The following is a 17,744-nucleotide window of genomic DNA, read 5'->3' on the forward strand; positions in this document are numbered from 1 at the left end:
AAAAGCCAAATGAGGTCGCTGAGACATTTAAATTAGAAAGCATTTAAAAGGTAATTTCATCCTAATTCCTTTAAAATCCCCTGGCTTATAAGAATGAGGGTAACCGGGGCACCTGGGTGGCTCAGTTGGTTAAGCAGCTGCCTTCGGCTCAGGTCATGATCCCAGGGTCCTGGGATCGAGCCCCGCATCGGGCTCCCTGCTCGGCGGGGAGCCTGCTTCTCCCTCTCCCTCTGCCTGCCTCTCTGCCTACTTGTTCTCTCTCTCTATCTCTCTGTCAAATAAATAAATACAATCTTTAAAAAAAAAAGAATGAGGGTAACCAAGTATTGTTCAGAAGATGTCCTTTGCTGAATGAAAGGAAAAACCAACTCTCATATATGTGAGGTAAACATGTTCCTCAAGTGCTTGAAGGATCCTAATATATTTACTTAGAGCCCTTAAGTATTGTGTAGCCTCAACGGGATTAGTTAACTTTGTCTTCACAGGTTATTTTGCCCTTGGCACATTCTAATTCTCATTCTCTCTGTATTTTTTTTTTTTTTACCTTTTTTCTGTAGCAGGGAGGGGAAATGATAATTGAACAGAAGCAAAAAGATAAACAGATAAAGTGACTTACTTGTTCCCACAATTCAGCCAAGGATTTCCAGCCACCTGCAGTTTGAACTAAATTTGAACTGCTGCAATCTGAAGAATTTTAGAAGACTATATGGTAATTACTCTCCTGGTGTCTTGCTTATTTGACATAAAAGGGCCTACTTTAAGTAATAGAAAGGAAAAGAATAGAAGGTTGTGATTTAAATCTACTCATAAATAATTGTGTGTCAATCCCTCAACTCTGGGCCTTTGCACTTGCCATTCTTTCTGTGTGGAATGTTCTTATTATCTTCAACTAACTCCCATCCTCACTTCATTCGGGTTTTAGATCGAATGTCATGTCCTCTGAGAGGTCAGCCCTGACCCCTATCTAAAAATGTACACATTCTCTCTGCCCTCCATCTCCTTGGACCTGCTTCATTTGTCTTTATAGCACTTAAATTGTCACCAAACACATGATTTGTTTGTAATGTGTTTGTCTTCTCCTACCAGAGTGCAAACTCTAGAAGTGAATTGCTTTGTGTAGCCCAGAAAAGTCCCCATGACAGTAATCTATCAAATATTTGTTGGGTAATGGACATTGGGGAGGGTATGTGCTATGGTGAGCACTGTGAATTGTGTAAGACTGATGAATCACAGACCTGTACCCCTGAAACAAATAATACATTATATGTTAATAATAAAAAATCAAATATTTGTTAAGTGAATGAATTAAAATCACAAAAAATAGTGATATTTCTTTCTCTTTAAACACCAAATGCCTTTTTTTAATTTAGAAAGTGAATATTCTCCGATTGAAAGTAAAAAATTCTCATTAAAGGCCAATAAAATCATCAAAACCTCTAAATCTCTAAAGTAAAATCTAGAGCTTTCATAAAAGTGTTTATGGACATCTTCAAACTACACCTCATATGGACATTGTATCATCCTTAGAAGAGGGAATGTTTGCTAACTTACTACTAAATTATTAAATTCAGTCAATTTAATGAAAGAAATCTGTGAAACTAATTGTCTGCCATTGCATAGAGAAAACAACTGGTTGCTTGATTATAGTTGTTACCATCGACTTTACTTCTGGTAAGAGCATTGGATCTATATGAACAACCCAGTGGCTCAAGTTGGTTTCCTTCCTGGCTCTTCCCATTTCTTCTCCTAGCCTATCTCTCTGTAAGGAAGATTTATTTATATGTTAATCTAATACACAAATATCCAATACTGCATATATGCTAATGCTCAGGGCATAAAATCTGTGGCCTGTACATGCTCAGTCTGGTAAGGATGACTGAAATGAACAAATATGTACCATGCTGTGTAGTACATCATGTAATCCACGTGTGGTTCGGTATCCCATCTGAGCCTGTGTTCTTATGTACCCAGGTTCTGAGAGCATTCCTTCTTGCAGATAACTACTAGAGGAAGAAATTCATACCTGAGCCTGAGCTATCTGAAACTTGGCCTCAAAATCCTCAAAACCTCTGTAAGAGCCGTGGAAATAAAGTTGGAAAAACTCATACCAAAACTACAAGCAATTTTCTGGAGAATTTGACACTTGAGACATTTGAATCAGTTTTATCTTTTATTCTTTAAAAAGGGGGGGAGGGGAGGCTACAGTTATGCAAATAAAAAGTAAAAAAAATCCAATCAGGAAAGGTCACTTTTGAGAAACTATGGCATTAGAGAGCGAAACTTCTATTTCCACAAAGCAAAACAAACAAAAAATAACCTACTGAATCTCCAGTTGACTACCTCAGACATCTCACACTCAACATAACTACAATGGAACTCTTGATTTCCCCTTCCAAAAACCCCTGTGCGCCACAGCCACACCCACTCCCTTGCCCATCTTCCTTTTCTCAGTGAATAGTATCGCTAGTCACCCAGGGGCATTTTTTTTTTTTAATTTATTTATTTATTTGACAGAGAGATACACAGCGAGAGAGGGAACACAAGCAGGGGGAGTGGGAGAGGGAGAAGCAGGCTGCCCACTGAGCAGGGAGCCCAATGTGGGACTCGATCCCAGGACCCTGGGATCATGACCCAGGGGCATTGTTGATTGTCCCTTTCCTTTAAAAGCAGATTCAGCCCCTCAGCTAGCTCTGTCAGTTCTATCACCAAAACGCATCTGAATCTGTCCACCTCTCCCTTTTTCCACTGTCACGCTTGTGTCTGAGTTACTATCATCTCTCACTGAATTACCTCAGTGGCTCCTTCAACTCCCACTCCTGCTCACCTCCAGTTCGTTCTCCGCTCAGGAAAAAGAAGGAGCTTCCTCACCCCAACTCTTTAACATTGTAGTTCCATTTTCTAATTAATAAAATTTATTTTTTAGTGCAGTTTTAAGTTCACAGCAAAATTGAGTGGAAGGTACAAGGAGTTCCCATATACCGCCTATCCCTGTACATGCACAACCTCCCCCACTATCAGCAGTCCCCACCAGAGTGGTACATTTGTTACAATCCCTGAACCTACACTGACACATCATAGTCACCCAAAGCCCATAGTTCACATGAAGGTTCACTCTTGGTGCTGTACATTCTATGGTTTTGACAAATGTATAATGGCATATACCCACCATTATAGTATCATATAAAATAGTTTCCCTGCCCTGAAAATCTTCCGAGCTCTGCCTCTTAATCCCTCCCTCCCTACTAACCCCTGACTACCACCAGTTTTTGACTGCTTCTGTAATTTCGGCTTTTCCAGAAAGTCACATAGTTGGAATCAGACAGTATGCAGCCTTTTCAGATGGGCTTTTTTTCCACTCAGTAATACACATTATAGGTTCCTTCTCATCTTTTCCTGGCTTGAAAGCTCATTAATTTTTAGCACTGAATAATATTCCATTGTCTAGATGTACCACAGTTTATTTATTCATTCACCTATTGAAGGACATCCTGGTTGCTTCCAAATTTTGGCAATTATGAATAAATCTGCTATAAACATCCATGTGCAGATTCCTGTGTGGACACAACAGTTCATTTGGATTAATACCAAGGAGCGCAATTGCTGGGTCACATGGTAAGAGAATGTTTAGTTTTGTAAGAAACTGCCAAACTGTGTTCCAAAGTGTTATTTTACATTCCTGCCAGCAATGAACGAGAGTTCCTATTACTCCACATCCTCACCAGTACTTGGCATTGTCAGTGTTTTGGATTTTGGTCATTCTAATAGGTGTACAATGGTATCTCATTGTTTTAATTTGTAATTCCCCAAGGATGTTGTTGAGTATCATTTCATGAGCTTATTTGCCTTCTGTGTATGTCTTCTTTGGTGAGGTTCAGGTCTTTGGCCCATTTTTTAATTGAGTTGTTCATTTTCTTATTGTTGAGTTTTAGAGTTCAAGGTGTCAATAAGTACTAGTTGAGCAAACAAGTGATTGAAACTTCTAGCCCATAGCTATGTAATCACATGTACATTAGAACAATATAAGTATGTTCCAAATGAGATCTGTTAGTCTTTTCAGTACTAGAATTCACTCACAAGAAGAGAATTCATATATAAAGAATAGTTATTTTAGAGGAGGGAGGGGCAGAGGGAGAGGGAGAGAGAAAATAGTAAGCAGGCTCCATGCCCAGTGTGGAGCCCAACATGGGGCTTGATCTCACAACCCTGAGATCATGACCTGAGCCGAAATCAAGAGTGAGATGCTTAACCTATGAACCACCCAGGTGGCCCTAAAGAGTAATTTTATATAATTGGCTAGTAATTAGGTGACATAAAACAACATTTTTTCTGGCTTTCTTGCCGTAAAATGACCACGTCTATAACAAAAAAAGTCAGATAATATTCCTTTTTTTCTTTGAAATAGATAGTCTGCAGAGAAGAAAATTATTCCCAATTATAATGCTATCCTTAGATCTCATGAGCCTCCTAGAAAACAATTCATGAAGAGCCCACCAGCCAGCCCTTTGTTAATTATATAAGAAGCAGGACCCAGCTACTACTAAGGTGTTATTTTTGGCCTATGGAGACAGAAAGGGAAACTAGTTAGTAGAGTATAATTTTCTTCATTCTGGCTTTACTTTACTCTCTAATACCTTTTATATTTTCCTTAAGCATGTGAAAGCATAATCTTCAACAAGTTAACTGATCGTTGGAATGTGGATCCCACTGACTTTTATTTTTAATAAGGATTAAAATTAAGTAGGTATTATATTAAAATGCAGTTCTAAGGAAACTTTTAACATTTTATTAAATGTTGTAAGTAAATTTTTGAACTATGAACTTGAGAAGGTAGAGGCTCAGCAAGCATCTACTCTTGGAATTGTTCTTGGAATAGGGTGTGGGAACAGATTCCAGTGAGGCTCAAATCATGTAGGAATTCCGCAAATAGCTAAGAATATGGTCCTAATGTACATGTTCATTTTAAAGCTCTCTTTAGCTGAACTCGTAGAAATAGAGAACCGGGTGGTGGTTACCAGGCACTCGGGACTGGGAGAATTAGGGAGATGTGGTTGAAGGATACAAACTCACAACTAAAAGATAAATAAGTTTTGGTGATCTAATGCACAGCATTGTGATTACAGTCAACAATGCTGTATTATCAAGGTTGCTAAGAGATTATATCTGAAATGTTCTCACCATAAAAGAGAGATAACTATGTGATTTGATGGAAGTGTTAGGTAACACTTTGGTGGTAATCATATTTCAATATATACATGTGTCAAATCAGTATGCTGTACACCTTAAACTTACATAATCTTATATATCAATTACATCTCAATTTTAAAAAGCTATCTTCAGTAAGGAAATACTGTGCTAATGCTTCAATTTAGCAACATCTTAAATAACTTTAAATATGTTTCTATAATTTGGGGGATAGAGATAGATTGACTTATATCAAAATATTTCATTCATTCATCCTTTCGTCAAATATTTACTTGAAACAAAACATGTGGCAGGTCCAGTTCAAGGTACTTAGGATAAAACAGAAAAAGATCCCTGCCCTGTGGAGATTGTATTCCAGTAAGAGAGACAACCAATTAACCATCAATATAGAAATAAGCAAATTATGTAGTATTAAGCCATTCAAATTATTTATTGAGCACATACTAGAAACCCAGCATTAAACAAAACGGGCAAAGATCTCTATCTCTGTGCAGTCTACCTTCTGTCATGCAGAGATAGGTAACAAGCATAATAAATAAATAAATTATATGGTAAAATTATATGGTATGTTAGAAAGAGTTAAAACTAGTAAGTCTAAATCCAAAACAGAAGAAATAGTTGAAATAGATCTTTCCTTCCAAAAGTTTCAGTTTCTGAGTAGTCTGAAAGCAAAAACCGCTACTTTTTAAAGAAATATTTTGCAAAACAAACTTGTCCAGTCATAAAACCTATTTTGTTAATAGTAGGTAGACTCACTCAGTCATCAACACTCTTATTCCAAAAATATATATATATCGAGTGCCTGTTTGACACAGAAGACAGCAACAAACATACAGACACAATGTGCCGTCATGGGCAAATACTTTATAGTCATCCCAGAATTTCACGGAGGAGTAGATCGGGAAAACACATGCATCTGGGTAGCCTATGTACCCTAAAGTTTATAACTACTCTTTAAAGACTTATTTCATGTTTGTTTTGTCAACCAAAAATCTCCCGAACTCCAAACCATTGCTAGTTAGGAGGGATGGAGAAAGGGTAACAGCCTTTGCTGTTGCCAATAGTATCTCATCTTCCCTGTGACAAGGAATACTTTCCTGCTCCTCAACCAAGATGTATTAACTGAATCAAGGGGCAAGGTGTCAAGCAAGCTGTTCCCAACTGCATACTTCTCGGGGGCGGTGGTGGGGGGGCAGGTCTGGGCGAAGAAATTGTAGTTTCTACAAGAATTTTTAAGAACCACATCTTAATGCCTCCTTATAGGAACCCTAGGTTCATGTAATATTCTTAATGTCCCAATGTCCAAATTATGGCAATTATTTTAAGAAAGAGAAGGTGCTATATCCAATACCTTAATACGTCATAAAATGCTCTGAAGACTTTTATCGTAGAATCTGTTCTTTCTGCTGACCTAGAGTCTCTTCCCCCCTTCTTCTGGTTCTAGCACCCCACTTTTCCTTTGGCAAACAACCCCACTTTATTCCACATGCCAGACTGCCAATCAAGTGACCCAACTTCCTTGGCCAAGCAGTGTGCCTGGGACCTAAGCCAGGTGAGGCTGATTCTCCTGGGATTTGAATCCTGAGCAGGGTGACTCAAGGTCAGAAAACATTTATAGCCAAGACTTTCTGATGGTGGAGCCCTGAAGAAGTGGTCCATTCACTCCTGCCATCTGGATCCCGAAGCTTAACTGAACTTCCCCCATATATCCTTCCAGTAAAATTCCTTTTACTTAAATATGCCTGAGTTGACTTCTGTTGCTTGTGACCAAAGAATTTTAATATACCTACCCACATAAATAGATTGGAAACTGTAATAGAAATAATTTTTGCACCTTGAAAAAGAAATTTGCTGAAAATGGCAAAAATGAGAATTGATTTTGTTTTTTCAGAAGTTTACGCCTCGGGTCACAAAAGCAGTTTGGATATATATGCAATAAGCATGATTTTTCTTAATGTATTGAGAAAAAATTGTATTCTTATAAAAAGCATTATTTTAAAGATTTATTTATTTATTTGAAAGAGAGAGAGAGAGAGCATGATCAAGAGGGGCAGAGAGAGAGGGAGAGAGAATCTCAAGCAAACCCTGCGCTGAGTGCTGAGCCCAACGTGGGACTCAATCCCAGGACCCTGAGATTATGACCTGGGCTGAAATCAAGAGTCAGATGCTTAACTGACTGTGCCACCCAGGAGTCCTTAAGAAACATTATTTTTAAAAAGGAATTATGAATAGGCCTACCTTGTTATGTAAAATTGTTAATGTTCAAATACATTTTGTCATGAATATAGACTCCCACCTCCAAAATGAGATCCTTATAGCAAAAATAAAATGAGTCATTGTAATACCTGTATGTGGGAGCAACAGCTATAGTTTCTCCATTAAAAAATGCATATATGTATACATGTGTGTGTAGAGAGACACATACACACAAACATATTTCCAAAAACAATATCTACCTATTTCACATTTAGGCACCCATTCCTTGAGGATAGAGAGTTTAATATGATTGGAAATCCTTCCATTCTGTTAACTATTCAGCCTTTGGACCATTTCCTAATTTATAAAGGGGAAGCAAACCACATCCAAGTGCACCTTATTCAATATAACCTTGATCTGACTTCTCATTTTCTAATTTCTGAGCTGGTACAATATTTAGATAAACCAGGAAAGTTTTGCCAACTTCAGAATATAGTATTGATGGTGAAAATATGACCAAATAATAATAACACTAATTTGATGACCTATGTCTTTAAGGATAATGCATTATAGTTTTCAAAACTTTTTGCTTACTGTACCCATCAGGTTCCAAGCAAGAAATAGAAGGTACTCAGAAGGCTCAATAGGGAAATTTTTAATGAAGAGACTACTTACAGAGGTTGTACACAGGTTGTACACAAGAGCAAAGGATGTCGAGGCAGCCAGACTCGCAAGAGTAGGAAGACATTACTTCTCCTAGAACCTAAGGGCTAACGGGTGGAAACAGTGTTATCAGAACTCCACGAAAAGTCAAAGCCAAAGAAGAGGGGTCACCCAGCTGCTGCCAAAGATGTGGAATGGAAAGAGTGAATGAAGGCAGAATTATCTTGCTGCTTCTTTCCTCCCACCTTCTGATCTACTGCTAAAGCCAATCATAAGCCAGATGGCAAGGGGGTCCTGGCAATGCAGTTCTTAGGAGACAGCAAATCCTTTGGGCACAGAAAAGGCAGACAAGGGGCGGCAAGTGCATCTGGGGGAAAAAATGGAGAATAACCAGCCACATACATTAACTCAGAATAAAACAGGCTCAGAGAGATTAAGAGCCTGATTAAATTTACACGGCTCATAATCCCTGATCAGAGACTTAACAAGTTTTCAGACCCTCCAAAGCCAGTGTTTTTTCCAATATGCTTTAGTTAATGGCTTAGTTGCTCATGATTGAGGAGTACTGTATTGCTTGGATCAAAAATAATATTTTGGTTCAAACTGAGCTACCTCAGTGAGAATCCCTAAGGAAGTCCTTTGTTGCATATCTACCATGAGAATTTGGCTCACAACGCAGATTGTCTGATGAATCCAGTGAACGCAGCAATGATGACTGTCTTGTCCTGGTGAGGTCAGTGGAGACACTGGGAGTCATGGGAGCGGTAGAGAGGAGAGACACAGCAAAGAGGAAGATCCTAAGGCTGCCAGGGAGGAGCATCATAGCAGTCAGCCAGCCTCAGTCTGAATCCACTCTTTTCTTTCACTGTCTAGGTGGTTGGGGATTAATCTGCATCTCCATTCATTCATCTCTTATTGGGGGCTAAAATACCTACTTCACTGAGTTGATATGAGGACTAAAATAATGCTTATAAAGTGCTTAGCATGATGCTTAACATAGTAGCCCTCATTAACAGTTGTGTCTACCATTTATCGGACTCTTGATGTGCTATTACTATTCATAAAACAGATTTAAGGTGAGTCTTAATAGCCCTCATTTTACAGATATGGAAGCTTAGAGAATGATTTCCCAAAGATCACAGAGCTCACACCCTCACTGAGATCTGAATTTAAGTGCACATGCTTCTACTCCATTACACAGTTTCAGACAAGACAAGGTTCGGTGGTTTTCCTGGTGGGTTTCAAGCCGGAAACTTTTAAAATGTGTCCCAACACACATTTTCTTGAATTTTTCCAGGTTGGTGTAATGTGAGGGACGTGAATTATACACATTTTACTGGTTATTGCTCTCATCAGTTTGTTGTGTCCATTGTTGACATTTCAGGCCTAGCACCAGCAATGTTACTGTTTTTTAAATAAAGCCCAACGTGCCCTTGAGGAATATGCCTTTCACCAGGGGATAATTGGTTTGGAATCCCGATGCCATTATTTATCATCACATGGAGGTGATTTGCAAGGAATATGGCTTTGATGCTTGAGGATTGGCTTTGCGCCAAGAAGTCATTGTTGGGGATTCTGGCTGTTTGATGTTAAGACGCAATCTGCCGAGGAGCTGACTGGGCCTATTAATAGGAGTTCAAACACAGTGTCACCAGCTTAACTATGAGGGCCTGGAAAGAGAGCCTGCATAACAACTCTGAGAGAGCCAGAGGTGTCATTGGACAGGACAGCGTGACCTCAACACCATGATAAGAACTCACGAAGGCATCTGAAACATGCCAGCAGTCTTCTCCACACTCACGCTCACTCAAATTCACTATTTTGGGCACTGACATAGCATGGGATGTCACAGTTAGGTGTCTGTCTTTCCCACAGGACAGAGCTCCTTAGAGGCAGGGATTATGTCACTAATCCCCAAAGCATTCACTGAGTGTCTCTTGCCACTGCCAGCCATTGCATGAGGAGCCAGGAACTTTATTCATCTTTGTACCCAGCACCTCATACAGAGGCTGGCACATGGCAGACATTCATTGGGTGTTATGGGTAGAATATTGCTCACCGAAGGGGCTAAACGCAAACACTGTCGCAGGAATGTGTTGTGTCTTTCAAAATTTGCTGTAATACCCCAGCTTTCTGAATTAGGAAAATCAGCCTGTGGCAAATAAAACTATTTAATACTTTCTGATTTGTCTTGTGGTTAAAGGCTAAGGAATGCCAGTTGATTAAATATTTGGTTATTTGAGACTTAAGTCCATATTTGATCATATCAATTAAAAAATAAACTCAATACCTAATGGAAACATAAATCGTTCCTTGATATTGCCTAAAAGGCAATGTGTATCTCACAGCTACCATTAAGGGGAGTAAGAGCTTGGACTGATAAATGCTCTCCCTCTTACTGATATTATTTTTTTTACAGTGAATCAATGATACATAGTTATAAGACACCTGGACTACAGTCAGTCATTTCAAAATCATAAAAAAGAACCCTGTATTAATGAAATGTTGTTTGTGAAAGCAACAGAAACTAAGTCTGACTAAATTAAACATAAAAGAACTTCATTTAAAAGGTAACGATAAACCATCAACAAAGGCAACATATGGAATGGGAGAAAATATTTGCAAATCATATATCGGATAAGAGGTTAATATCTAAAATATATAAAGAACTTGTACCACTCAAAAGAAAAAAAAAATCTGATTAAAAGATGGGCAGAAGATCTGAATAGACATTTTCCCAAAGAAGACATATCACTGGCCAACAGGCACAAGGGAGGATGTTCAACATCACTAATCATCAGGGAAATGTAAATTAAAACCACATTGAGATATCACCTCATACCTGTTAGAACTCCCATTATAAAAAATACAAGAAATAACCAGTATTTTTTTAAAGATTTTATTGATTTATTTGAGAGAGAGAGAGAGAAAGCATGAGCAGGGTGAGGGGCAGAGGGAGAAGCAGGTGCCCCACTGAGCAGAGAGCCCGATGTGGGATCATAACCTGAGCCGAAGGCAGACACTTAATTGACTGAGCCATTCAGACGCCCCTATACTTCAATTTTTAAAAATCAAGGAAGAGAAAGAAAGAAAGAAAGAGAGAGAGAGATAAATAAATATAAATAAATAAAATCTTTAAAAAAAAGACAATGTCCATTATATAAACTGAGTGATTTTATTTTATTTAAATTCAATTTAATTAACATATAGTGTATTGTTAGTTTCAGAGGTAGAATTTAGTAATTCATCAGTTGCATATAACACTCAGTGCTCATTCCATCAAGTGTCCTCCTTAATGTCCATCACCCAGTTACCCCATCCCCCCACCACCTCCCTTCCAGCAACCTTCAGTTTGTTTCCTATAAAAACTGAATGATTTTAAAACAATACAGTTTGTTATAATACCTTGTGATAAAAAATATACAAAAATATAATGCAATAATATAAAAATAGGTAAGTCAATAAGGTTGAATATGGTTCCTCCTCCACCCGCATCCCCCACCCCTGGGCAACCTAAGATATCCACAATCTAATCCTTAGAACTTGAATATGCTGTTTATATGGCAAAAGGGACTTTGCCCATGAGATTAAATTAAGGACTGAGATGGAGAGAATAACCTGGATTACCTCAGCAGGTCAAATGTAATCCGAGTCCCTATAAGAGAGAGCAGAGGGACTAAAGTCAGTCCAAAGATATGTGATGGTGGAAGCAGGAGGATGGAGAGATGTGAGTAATGGGTCATGAGCCAAGGAGAGCAAGAAGCCTTTAGAAGCAAGAAAAGGCAGGAAATAGATTCTCCCTTAGTGTTCAGAAGAAACTACTCCCAGAGCACCTGGCTGGCTCAGTCGGTACAGAATGCAACTCTTGATCTCAGGGATGTAAGTTTGAGCCCTATTCTGGGCGTAGAGATTACTTAAAAATAAATTCTTAAAAAAAAGAAAAGAAAAGAAACCAATCCTGCTGACACCTTTGACACCTTGACTTTAAGCCTGTAAGACTTAATTTTGGCCTTCTGACCTACAGAGTTACAAAAGAAGAAATTATGCTGTTTTAAGCCACTAATTTTCTGGTAATTTATTATAGCAGCCATAGGAAGCTAATACAATGGGTAAAGGGGAAATCTTAGCCATTTAAACTTTCTAGTAAAGCACAGAATTCCAGGGAAATAGGAGATTCCAGAAAATGGAAGATAGAATACAAAAACACTATGTTCATTAATTGCGGTTCTTCATTATTGTCAATGCAACTTTGGCTTACTTTAGTTTATTCTACCAGCCAAATTCTTTGACAATGGTATCAACATGGTGGTATTTGGGGTACAATTCTAAGAACCCATATGTTCCTATGACCTAAGAGTATACCTACAAGCATATAAGAAAGAAGGTCTATCTATTACCAAACATAATGTGAAGACAAAGATTGAAAAAAATACTATTGTACTCCGCTTAATTGTCACCTGGCTTTGATGAGCCTTCTAATATTGTTAAATTTCTTTTACAGAGGTTAAGTTTATAGAATGTACTACTTTGAACATGTAGGAGAAACAAAGCAAGAAGGGTAAATACTTAAACTTCATACATTTTTAAATAACTCAGTAAGTCATAGAAATTAATGACTGATCATTAAAAGAGATATAGACCTTTTAAAATATGTTTTTCAATATTTGTAGCTTAGAACAAGTTCTATCATTAAAGCTATTTTGAAGGAAGAAGACATAATGAAATTCTTTCCCTTGTTCTCCCTTAATAATCTTTTTTTTAACTTTATTATGTTACTCCCTTAATAATCTTTAAAAGTGGTTTCCATCCATAAGAATTCTTAGTCATACTATGATATCAAACCTCTCTATCCTCACCCAGATCCCCTCTCAAATAGAAACTAATAATTCTAATTTTTATCCAGCATGGATATCAAAGCCCTGTATCGAAAGCAGTTGGGTCACTGAAGGTAAAACATATCTCTAGCTGCCAGTTCCTTTCCATCATTTGTCCATGTGCCTGGATTACACATAAGGATGTCCAAATAGCCTTTACCACCCATGGTAGTTGAGTTCAGAGTAAACACTTTAAGACTTAAATTAATCCTCTCCCTGTGGTGAAGTGACAGTAGAGAGTTTCGTTCTTGAAAAGTCATTTGAAAAACTAAATACAATGAAATACAATATTCTGTTATATAGAGATAAAAGAAAGACATATCAGTGACAGAGATGTATTATATAAAATGAAATAATACTTAGCGCATTTGAAAGAAAGAGGACACGTTGATGGGAAATACTTTTCATTTTATATTAATGAATTTGTTTTGTGTGAAAACTAATCCTTTGTTTTCCAAATTGGATAGGTGAGATGAAGCAGCTTTTTGCTGCTCTTCAGTGAGTTTAACAATCCCATGTCTTCTTTTTTTGGAAACCCATTGGACATCTGATTCAAAGACAAAAAAAATGCTTTAAGTTACATTTGATTAACCAAGTCACATAAAACTCTTTGAGTTATATAGTGGATTTAATAGTCAAAGCCTAACGTTATTCTCCCCGAATTGTAACATTTTTAAAAGCACCTAATCATATCACTGATGAAAGTCATAGTTTACAAAGAATAAAACAATTATTCTCATTTCTCTGACCATGACTTCACTCAAATGATATTTTGACTTTTAGTAAATCTGGAAGCAATAGTTTAGTTCATAGAATTATTATACATTGATATATTTTAATGAAATATAAATGATTACTTTCTGTGGTAGTGAAGTTAACAGTTTATATTTCCATGTGATTCAACAGAACCTGAATACCCTAGAATTATGAGAAACTTATGGGTATGCTGATTCTTGCTCCCCAGAGTTGAGACTCACTCTTGTGCCAGAATCAATCAACTGGGGCAGGCAGTATATGGTAGGAGCATCAATCCCATTGTGGAGTGAGGCCTGGAACTGAGACTTGCCACGACTGGCTTGTGTATCTGGTAGACCCGGAAGTAGGGCTGGGCATGGGGAGCCTCTGAATTTCAGCATTTCCTGCATCCCTGTCCTTGTGACTCATTGTCCTTGTCTACTCTCCACTTAACCACCAAGACCTGGGGTTTGATCCTGAGCACCAACTTTGCAGTTACCTATCCTGTCAGTCCTATATCTTTTGACTACTGGGGTATGTCAGGAATTTCCAGAGACACATGATACTACCACCCTCCCTGACATTTAGCACTGTCTTCCACCTCATCTTCCTTTAGGAGGATGACCAAATAGGCCTGCAGAATACCTATTTTAAGTACTATAACTTTATATATTGTTCAATCTGGGTGTTGGGGCCTAAAATTCATATGTTGAAGTCCTAACCCTTACTAACTCAGAATGTGACTATTTTTGGAGATAGGGCCTTTGGAAAGGTAATTAAGTTAAAATGAGGCCATTAGTGTGGGTCTTAATCTAATCTGATCGGTGTCATTATAAGAAAAGGAGATTAGGGGTGCCTGGGTGGTTTAGTCAGTTAAGTATCTGACTCTTGGTTTCAGGTCAGGTCATGGTATCAGGGTCCTGGGATCAAGCCCCATGTCAGGCTCTGTGCTCATCTGGGAGTCTGCGTGAGAATTCTCTCTCTCCCTCTCCTTCTATCCCTTCCCTCACCTGCCCTCTCTCTAAAATAAAAGAAGAGGTGATTAGGGCATAAGGCAAGACACCAGGCATGCACACCCACAGAGAAAAGTCCATATGGGGATACAGCAAGAAGGTGGCCATCTACAAGCCAAGGAGAGAGGCTTCAACAGAAACCAAATCTGCCAACACCTGAATTTTGGACTTCCAGTCTCCAGAACTGTGAGAAAATAAATTTCTGTTGTTTAAGCCACCCAGTCAGTAGTATTAGGGATCTGTTATAGCAACTCTAGGAAACTTTTATGCTGGGGAACTTCTGAGAATGACCAAAGGGTTGCTATCAGTAAATATGGTGAGACAACAAGTGAAATTGGGATTGTTCTGAACAAATCAGGATCAATAGTCAAACTAATGCTAAGATTTAGAATAACCTGCCCCAAGGAGAAGTTGGGGGAAAAGAAGGGGAAGTCATTCTACACTAAGGGAACTCTTAAGCATCAAACAACTTGTGTATGTTTAAGAAATGCCATCAGATTTGTGTTTTTGAAAGACCATTCTGGCAGCATGTTGCAGAGGGATGGTTAAGTAAAGAGGGAGACTGAAGCAGAAGGTTACTGCAAGGGCATTGGGAAAAGACCAAGAGCCTGCTTAGATTCAGGGAGTTACAGTGGGACAAGTGCATGGAATATGGTGAAAATAGAACCAATAGAGCCTGGTCACTGAGTATATGTAGGGAACAAGGGAAGTCCATAAAACAAGTTTGGGGGGCAACTGGCTGGTTCAGTCGGTGGAGCATGTGACTCTTGATTTTGGGGTTGTGAGTTCAAGCCCCATGTAAGCATGGGGACAGGACTTGTAGGCAGAAAGAGCTACTGCACTGGGGTCTTGAGGAGTGGCTGATTATATACTCAGGAGTTGGGGGAAGTAAGGAAAAGGGAGGTTTCAAAAGAACTTGTATATGCTAAAGACGACCTACAAGATAATGCTAAAGAGGACCTACAAGATATCGGATGCCTTGCCATTGTCTAAAAATAAAATCTTTAAATAAAAAAGTAAAGAAAAGAAAAGAAATTTGGGCTTGTGTTAGTCAATGGAAATGCCATTTACTGAGATAGGAAATAGAGAAAGGTCCAGTTTGGAGAGGGTTTTTCTAAAATAGTTAATGGTGGCCCTTGGTATGTAATTATTAAGTTCTGACTGTAGACTATGGAATATAATAAAGTTAGAGGGGACTAAAATTAGTTTTTGAAATATTTGTTTAAACTGGAATAAACCTCCAACTCTTTTTTGAAAAGATCAATTTAAATGATTAGTAACGTACTAATTATGATTTTTATATTGCTCAAAATTACTTCTAGACTGTAACAATAACTTCTATATTTAAACATCTCATATTATTGCTTATCGAGAAATTATGAGAACACTTCACCTCACTGGAGATGCAGACTATCCATGTTCAGTGCGGTGTCTGGCCATATCAGGCTTTGGCTGTTTGGGGTGGCAGGAAGATTTGGTCAGTCAACCTTGAGACCAGTTGTTCACTTGCTTCTTGGATAATCAGTCACTGCGATCTTCCCTTTTTTATGCCTCATCAGTTTCCCAGTAACTTTATCAATAGGAGTCATTGATTCATTCGATAAATAAATGTAATAAGCCCGCCTGCTATCTGGAAGACACTGATAGGTCTGGGGTTACAAAATTGGAGATATAACTCAAAATTTGAGAACAACTCAAGTTGTTCAGCTTCTCATGGGGGAACGAGCAAGGAAATTGATGTTTTGGTATAGTATGGCAATTGCCTTAATAAAACTATGCACAGGGAGCTCTACCAAATCCTTACACTAGAACTGGGGTCATTTCTCACTACCCCAGGCCTACCACATATTCATGGTTTAAAGAATAAACTCATAAATCCTCGTGTTGCTTAGTGGGAAGAGAATGATAACGTGTAAAGTTGATTAATTAAGAAGAAATCATATGGACACATTATTTAAAGATATGGAGCTAAGAACTAGAAGAACTAAAAATAGAAAAAGTTTCAAGTGATTGCCCCTGGGAAACGAATGATGGTGGGGAGGAGTGGAGCAGAGGATCGGTGCTTTTCATTATATACCTTTCTATTTTACTTTTCTACCATATGCATTTATTTGATAAAAATAAGAAAAATAACAAGACAGCTTAGCTCTTTCTCTTCAGTCCTTTCTTTCTCCCCATGGCTTCCACATCTATCCCTCGATTGCTGGAATGGGAAACACACTGACTCAGAAGTTCCCTGGTCAATTGTGTACAATTCCACTCATTTCCACATGTATTTGCTGCCTGCTTACTATTTGCCAGGCATGGGGGAAATGGTGATGGGCAAGAAGGACATGGTCTTTATTCCCGTGGAGCTTGTACTCATTGCAAAGATGAATATAAACAAGTCATTGTTTAAGTTTGGTCTCCTCTTCCTCTCTACTTAGACAGCTGAGTAGTAAGTAGGCCAACGACTATCATGCAGTCATCAGAAGTGTGTGAGCAGTTAGGGAGACTTGAGCCCTACCACCAGAGAGGAGGAGAAACCAAGAGATATAGTCACAAACGCTAAATTATTTAACAGGACTATGCACATTTAACAGTTTCCTGCTTCAGTGGATGCGATCATGGGCAGAAGAGTGGGGCCTTTAAGGGTGTGAGCTCTGGAGCCAGACTTCCTAGGTCAGAATTCCAGTTCTTCCACTTCTTAGCTGGAAGTAGGACCCTAGGTATGTTACCAAACTTTGATAGGTCTACAGTTCTTCATCTCTATGAATATGATGATAATAGTAGCTACCTAATAGTTGTAAGAATTTACTCACCCAAAACACCCAAATGACTGGCGGAATAAAATGCCCAATACATGTAACATTACTGTTATGTATATCTACATGTTTAAAATGATTTAAAAATGTTACCGATTATGACTATTTTATATCCATATGTAAAGTGTTTTTAAATTTAGAATTCAGCGTTCTTATTACAGAGCATATGATAATTCACCATTTATGAACATAACTACTTATTCGTATAGGGACATGAATGCACAGAAACAGATCGGGGAACATCTACATGACGTGGT

At 38.3% G+C, this 17,744-nt stretch overlaps 1 long non-coding RNA gene across 2 annotated transcripts in view; it reads right to left on the bottom strand.

The window, feature by feature from the left end:
- Nucleotides 1-11,956: 11,956 nt before the first annotated feature.
- Nucleotides 11,957-17,744, bottom strand: part of LOC118019076 — a 41,022-nt gene continuing 35,234 nt past the window's right edge. Inside the window, exons 4-5 of one of the 2 annotated variants that reach the window (XR_004681561.1) lie at nucleotides 16,077-16,135; nucleotides 11,957-13,482 (exon numbers count right to left, since the gene is read on the bottom strand). This is a non-coding gene — a long non-coding RNA (uncharacterized LOC118019076). The remainder of the gene's footprint in view (nucleotides 13,483-16,076; nucleotides 16,136-17,744) is intronic. The other variant, XR_004681562.1, reaches the window with a different exon arrangement.

Source organism: Mirounga leonina, unplaced genomic scaffold, assembly GCF_011800145.1.
Source record: "Mirounga leonina isolate KUSES-001 unplaced genomic scaffold, KU_Mleo_1.0 Mir_173, whole genome shotgun sequence".
Lineage (NCBI taxonomy): Eukaryota > Metazoa > Chordata > Mammalia > Carnivora > Phocidae > Mirounga > Mirounga leonina.